The sequence below is a fragment of the Lepisma saccharinum genome, chromosome 12 (genome assembly GCF_977018435.1).
Source record: "Lepisma saccharinum chromosome 12, izLepSacc3.1, whole genome shotgun sequence".
Taxonomy (NCBI): domain Eukaryota; kingdom Metazoa; phylum Arthropoda; class Insecta; order Zygentoma; family Lepismatidae; genus Lepisma; species Lepisma saccharinum.
The window spans coordinates 30,072,354-30,079,699 of record NC_139240.1 but is presented as its reverse complement, the minus strand read 5'-3'; the positions used below and the strand labels follow the sequence as shown (position 1 = coordinate 30,079,699).

The 7,346-nt window shown below is 37.0% G+C and overlaps 1 non-coding gene across 1 annotated transcript; it reads left to right on the top strand.

The window, feature by feature from the left end:
- The first annotated feature begins 837 nt into the window (after nucleotides 1-837).
- On the top strand, nucleotides 838-910 carry TRNAK-UUU (transfer RNA lysine (anticodon UUU)). Its single transcript has one exon. It is a non-coding gene; the product is annotated as a tRNA-Lys (tRNA).
- The last annotated feature ends 6,436 nt before the right edge of the window (nucleotides 911-7,346 follow it).

Genomic DNA, 7,346 nt, shown 5'->3' with positions numbered 1-7,346 from the left:
TAGTTTGTGAAAATAAAAATTTCGTGTGTAGAAACCATTTGTTTCATTTATAAAAAGTGGAATTGAGTTACTAAAAAAGGTACTTGAAAATATGCTTACAATACTTACAATACTGATAGGTAAAGATGACATCTTTGGCTACAATCTGTCCGTTCTTAGCACTTCACTCCAAAGTAACAATTTGGTATCAGATTACAAGAGGGAGCGTCTATATACCCCCAAGCATCATAAAGTACCTTATAAAAAATCCAGCTATCATTTTACCCGCTAACTTTGCTATTCAGTCTTGCAGTCGCTTCGTAGCCCTCCCGGATACATAACTTATTTCTTCCTATTTATAGAATGTGAGATATGTGGCATGTCTCTTTCCAGTAAAACTATCTATATTCGGTAAACAATTATAGATGTTTTTTCACTGAAGTCTCGACTATCCCGGGGCGCGTGCAACTTTCCAAAATAAAATATTGGCGACACGTGCTAACCACTACAAATTTAAGCACCATTCAAAAATCATAATAGAGGCAGGGCGTAATGCCCTTTAGATGAGAGGAAAAAAACCTTTTAGCAAAGACCGCGAGAACTAACAATGGAGGCTCACCCCCCTAACCAGAGCGAACGAGTGGTGGGAAAATTTTCCCCCTGGGTTAGGGTCTGGCAGTCTTTCTTTGCTCCCCGCAAAACGTTTGTTCCACACTTGTTCAGGGGATTTTGTGAACCGTGTCTTCTAATGAATAGTAATGTCAACCTTATATTTTCCTTTCATACACATAACACTTGTATGCTATTGATCCCTTGGATATTTCTTAACATAACCAACTTTTCACGTGTAGAGTGCGTGCCCGGATAGCTTAGTTGGTATAGCATTAGGCTTTTAACCTGATGGTCCAGGGTTCGAGTCCCTGTCTGGGCTGTTACAATTTTTAAACTTTTGTCATCGGACTTTTGCAAAAGGCTATTTACATAGCAGAATCTGCTTATGTAATTCTCAATTTATACTATATTATGAGCTAAATGTAGCATGTAGTTACTTGAATTAGGAAAAATTGGTTATATAAAACTCAAACTGATTCTTTTTCTTTGGTAGAAACCATGTATTGGTGAAGAAACCCGCTACAACATTGATAACAACATGGATGTCGTTATTCGAGGTACTTTCACCGACACTGAATTGATTTTGAAACATGAAAAAAATTACATTGTCCTAAATAGCGATGAGTACCCAGCATGCGTGTACAAATCAGATGCGATCTTCGACACTTACAAGAACAGATTCCCCACACGAGAAGACAGATTCAGATCTATAAACATTATGGGAGAACTTTACTTCACCTTCGAGGGCAGTGGAGAAAACATAAAAGTGGAAATCAGCAACGCCACCGGAGAAGTCACACTAAATTTTGAACAATGGCGAAAATTTCTCTCTTACTATGACACCCTCATGGAGGAATTCCAGCGGCGGCTAAATTGTAATGACTATGTGATTTTCGCTTATTGGTAGTCTACTTTTCGTGTATATAAATCTGATATATTCTTGAATAAAAATATACTTTTAAAAAATACTGCAATTGTTTCATTTGAATCCTAAATGAATATGTAAACTAAAAAAAAACACATACAAATCAGCATTATTTCTCGATGTGCACACTAATAATGCTCTGCCATGCGTACCTATGCCTCTGTATAGTTCATATTGGCCCGTGCTTAACCATTCAACATGGTGTAGAGCCTAAGCTTTAAGCTTCAGTCAGTGGAATTTAGTCCTGATTGTAGCAAAAATAAGACTCACATGATATAACGCCCACAAATAATCCCTGGTATTACTAAACACTCAAAAAGTCAATAGTTCTTGAAAAAAGGACTGTAAGGCTAAATAACAACATAGAAAACAATTATTTTTTCACAAATCTTTTATTATTTGCTCTAAAATACATTACATATTGGTAATTTTAGTATTGTACCAAGATACAAGTCTTTGTACATTTCTGAATGCACAACCTTGTTCTGATGGAGGCGAAGTATCAGAATGATACTTGCAAAATCCTCCTTGAAACATATACAAATTTCTAAGCGAAGGACAGTTTGCACTTTGCAAATCTACAATATTATAAATATTGAACAAATCTTTGAGAAGTTTGGATTTTTCTTCTCCCTTGCAATAGAAAGTTGAACCTTGACAGTTCAAATTTCTAATTACACTACGAACATAGTACACTTCACATCCCAGAGGAGTATCGTACGATAAAGCATGAATATTTTCTTTCACCCATTGGGATTCATTATTGTCTTTGAAATATTCTGGCACTTTTACAAGAGCATAATACACAGTATCCAAATTTGTAGAACTAACACACATCTCACGCAATATAAATTTATTATTGTACATAAAACCTTGCGCATCAATAATATATTGCCCCATTTTCACTTTAGATATTAACAAATATTGTTTCTTAACCACGAGCAAGCTCCGCTTCTCGTATAGGCGCTATAAGAGTTTTTACTAGTTCGAAATCATTTGAAATTTCACACAACACACTGTAAAAGTCTCTGTATCCTGTCGATTCCTCCTGTGCCTTCAAACCATCACCTACATCTTCATGATTAGCAAAATAAAAATCGAAAATATGACTTGTATTGTCCGGATCCTGCAGATAACGCTGGATTCTCTCGCACATCCACTCTACACAATTCTGGCATTCATTCTCTCCGCATTCCTCTTGGCAAATGATAAAACAATCGGAGAGTTGAACTTCGTCTTTACCGCGCACATCCTCGCACTGGTAAAAATGTTTAATAACGCAATCGTGGGCTAGTTGGTTGCCTTCATTTGAATAACACCCCCAGCATGTAATGTACTTGTAAGGGGTATACTTTTTCAAAGCCTCCAGCACACAATCCTTATCGATATAATCGAAGAAACATGGACATATAAGCACCAAATCACTCATCTCCCTGGGGTCCTGCTCAGCAACGTCCGTTTTCACAATTCGTTTCTTCCAATCGGGCTTTCAGTTCTTTGCAGAGTACTTCACATCTGCTTCTCAGAAAGAACCTGCAACAATAACAATACATATTGTTAGTGATATTTTCTAATATTTTTGTATAATATTTTTTAAAAAACATCGCAGTGACAAAAGAATGGGTGGAATTCAGAAAGAGAGAAAGTGACAGAACCTGGAACAATAACAATACATATTGTTAGTGTTATTTTCGAGTATTCTTAGTATAATATTTTCAAAAATAATGTAAAACGCTTAAACTTTGTTTGCAAGGCAGTTAAAAAACAACTTGAAATAAAGAATAGTATACAAAAAAAAATACTTACCAAGTTAAAAAGCCTTTAGTTGCACTGCAACAACTCAGTCACGCTAAAAAATCTGTACGACTTTCAAGCCAAACACTTGAGAACTCTCTTGGACCGCTTCGTCTTCCGCTCGATATTTATAGATTCTTAGACAAAAGGCCAGTCAATATAAATATTATTTTCATTACTCTTCTCTGATTGGTTGAATCATTTATTAAAAACCTTCTCTCATTGGTTAATATTTTCTAGCCTCTACCCAGGACCGTTCGAGCTCCTCAATTATACCAAATATGACTCACCACCGACGCCAAAATGGCCGGACGTGACGCCTTAGAATAGGCCGAAAATGTCTTTTGTACATTAATGGAAAAACCATTAATTCCAAGTTCCCACGTGTGCATAAAGCACCCCTGACTCATATCCGGCAGAAACGCATATATAATATACAACAATAGTGTTAGGTTAGAGTAAAAACGAACTCCACAATAGTGTATTTTGTACCTTAATGGAAAAACCATTAATTCCAAACTCCAACGTCAGTATAAATCATCTGTGACTCATATCCGGCAGAAACGCATTAATAAAATACAACAATAGTGTTAGCTTAGGTCAAAAACGGAATACATAATAGTGTCTTTTGTGCACTAATGGAAAACCATTAATTTCAAACTCACACGTGTGCATGAGTCATCGATGACTCATCTCCTCCTCCACACACGACACGTGGCGCTAGATTAAATAACAATAGCGTCACCCCTCGAAAATGAATTAAAAAACCATTAATGTCAATTAACGGGTCTATTGTTAGGTCTAAAGTATTTTCCCTTCTACTCCAGTGTTTGCCAAACTATACACCAATGTAACGTTTGTTACAAAGTAGTGAACAAGAGATTGCGCAAAACACCACACAAATGCGATGAATTTTTTTGTAAAAGCTGTAATGCTTTTGTTGAGCCAGCACACAAATGCTATATTCAGCCTGTAAAACCCGAACCAAGTACAAAGTTTCTTTATATTTTCTATGATTTTGAGTGTATGCTGGTAGAGGGCGAGAATGAGCAGAAACACGAAGTCAATCTCGCTGTTGCTAAGCAAGCTTGTCATGTCTGTAAAGACACTGATGTAGATTTCTGCGAGACGTTCGGTCCCCGTGTTCATATTTTCCCCAATATTCAAGAATTTATGCAATATATTCAAACTCCGAGGGAAGGGTTTGATAAAATTGTGTGTATTGCACATAATGCAGGGCGATACGATTCACATTTTGTTTTAAATTACCTGATTACTAAAGAGAATATTACCCCATCTGTAATTATGCAGGGTAGGAAAATAATAGAAATGTCTATTACCAAGAAAATAGTGTTCAGGGACTCGTTGAATTTCATGCTCATGAAATTGAAAGATCTGCCTGCAAGTCTGGGACTAGCGGAAGATTTGCAGAAAGGCGATTTTCCGTATTTGTTTTCCACCACTGCAAATCAGAATTATGTAGGTCCATTCCCTGATATTCAATATTATGACATAGATTCCAAGTCCCCCAAAGAAAGAGAAGAGATGCTAAAATGGCATGAGGAAACGGTGCAAGCAGGGAAAATTTTTGATTTTCAAAAAGAGTTGCGTGAATACTGTATTAAAGATGTGGAAATTCTTGCTGCTGCATGTATTAAATTCTCTAATCTGATCGAAGATCTGACTGGAATACAGTGCTTTGTTCGCTGCCCGACTCTTGCGTCGTTAGCGTCTTTGATATTTAGAAGTAAATATCTTAAAGAAAACACTCTTATTAAAGTTCCGCCATTTGGATTTCGGGAACAAGACCAACAGTCTCTAATTGCCTTAAAGTGGTTAAAGTGGGTCGAAAATACTGAAAAGATCACTCTAAGACACGCATGGAATCTCGGGGAGGCTAAAATAGGTCGTTATAAGTTGGATGGGCTCCATGAAGAAAGTAAAACTGTTTATAGTTTCCAAGGGTGCTACTACCATGCTTGCCCGATTTGTCTTCCTGACAACAGAGATAAGCCTCTTAACGAGACTGGCGAGACACTAGACCATAGGTACGAACGTACTGTTACCCGTAAAGAAATGTTAGAGCAAATGGGGTACAAGGTTGTAGAAAAATGGGAATGTGAATTCAATGAGGAAATTAAAAAAGATCCAGAATTACGCAAATTTATTGCTGAGAATTGTTATTCCCTGAATAACCCACTTATCCCAAAAGAAGCTTTTAATGGGGGACGCACTGAACTTTTCAGGGCAGTTTATGAAAAACAAGAGAATGAAAATACGAGCATGAAACTGCTAGATGTAGTTTCCCTTTACCCTGCAATGATGAAGCAAAGAAAAATGCCTACAGGGAAACCAGTGATTTACACGTCAGAGTTTCCTACCTTGGATAATGTGTTTGGGGTTGTAAAATGTGATATTCTCCCCCCTAAAGATTTATATTTACCAGTACTGGGCATGTCATGCAACAACAAATTAATGTTTGCTTTATGCAGAACTTGTGCACAAAGCGAGAATCAAGAACAATGTTCACACGCAGATAAAGAAAGATACTTACATGGCACCTGGGTATCGGAAGAACTGAAACTAGCTGCAAAAAAAGGGTACAAAATACTCAAAATATATGAAATTTGGGATTTTCCTTCGGCTGACCAGAATGATAATGTGTTCAAAGACTATGTAGACACGTTTCTTAGACTGAAACAACAGTCTTCAGGATATCCTTCCGGCTGCAGTTCAGAACATGACAAAGACAAGTATATTCAAGATTATTTCGATCGTGAGGGAATTCAACTTGTAAAAGATGAAATTGCACCTAACCCTGGACTTCGTTTTATTTCCAAAATTCTGCTGAATTCTTTGTATGGGAAATTCTCAGAAAATCCTTTAAAAACTAAGTCTATTTTTGTAAATACAGAACAGAAATTCCATGATATAGTGTTTAATCCGCAGTATGAAATCAGTAATGTTGTCCCTATTTCCGAATCTTGTTTATTAGTGAATTATATTGATCTGGAAAGCAAAAATGAACCGTTAGTACTCTCAAATGTACTTGTCTCTGCGTTTATTACTGCTTATGGAAGAATGCACTTATATTCTTTTATGGACAAAGTCAAGGAAAGTATTCACTACGTGGATACGGACTCTGTGTTCTATGTAGAAAGAGAACATGAAAAACTTATTCCTACAGGCTCATTTCTTGGTGAAATGACGGATGAGATTAAAGTGCCCTACCAAATTACATGCTTTTTGGGTGGTGGTCCCAAAAACTATGCATATAAAATGGTGAACAAACATGATCCTCAGGATGAGAAACATGTTATTAAAGTAAGGGGCATTACCATGAATTACAGAACACGACTCCAGATTAATTTTGATTATTTTAAGCAACTGGTCAAAGGGGAAATTGAAAAGCGAGTTGTTGAGAACCCACGTAAAATTAAACGAAAAGCCAATTTTGAAATTGTTTCTGAATCTGAGCAGAAAACACACCAAGCAGTCCACACGAAACGAAGAAAAATTGAAAATTTTGAAACGGTTCCATATGGAATCTAAATAAAAAACGAGTGTTTTTTTATTTTTTTTATTGTTTTTTTACAGTCCTAAGACCCTTCTTAGTGCCTCAATTTGTGTATTTATCCAGGGACACTCCCCATCGATTCTCCGTCTTCTGCAGACACTACATCTGTCAGATGTTCTTCGCCTCTGGCGCGACGAGGGAGGGGACACCGGGCGCAGGCGGTGTTCCGCCCTTATGTGGTCCATGAGGGCCTTCTTCCCCCTGAAGCCCGTTCTCCAACAAATTTCGCATTCCCTTTTGATCTCATCCTGAAAAGAAAAGATAAAATTAATTTGTGGTATATATTTGGGCCATTGTGTGTCTGCGCTTCAAGCAGAGAACGTGTGTTGTTCAACATGGAATTGCGTTTTACACACCCGTTTGCAATGATGGTTTGTGGGCCCTCACAAAGTGGAAAAAACACTTTTGTGGATAAGCTTCTATTTTATAAACATAAAATGTTTACACAACTTCCAAAAA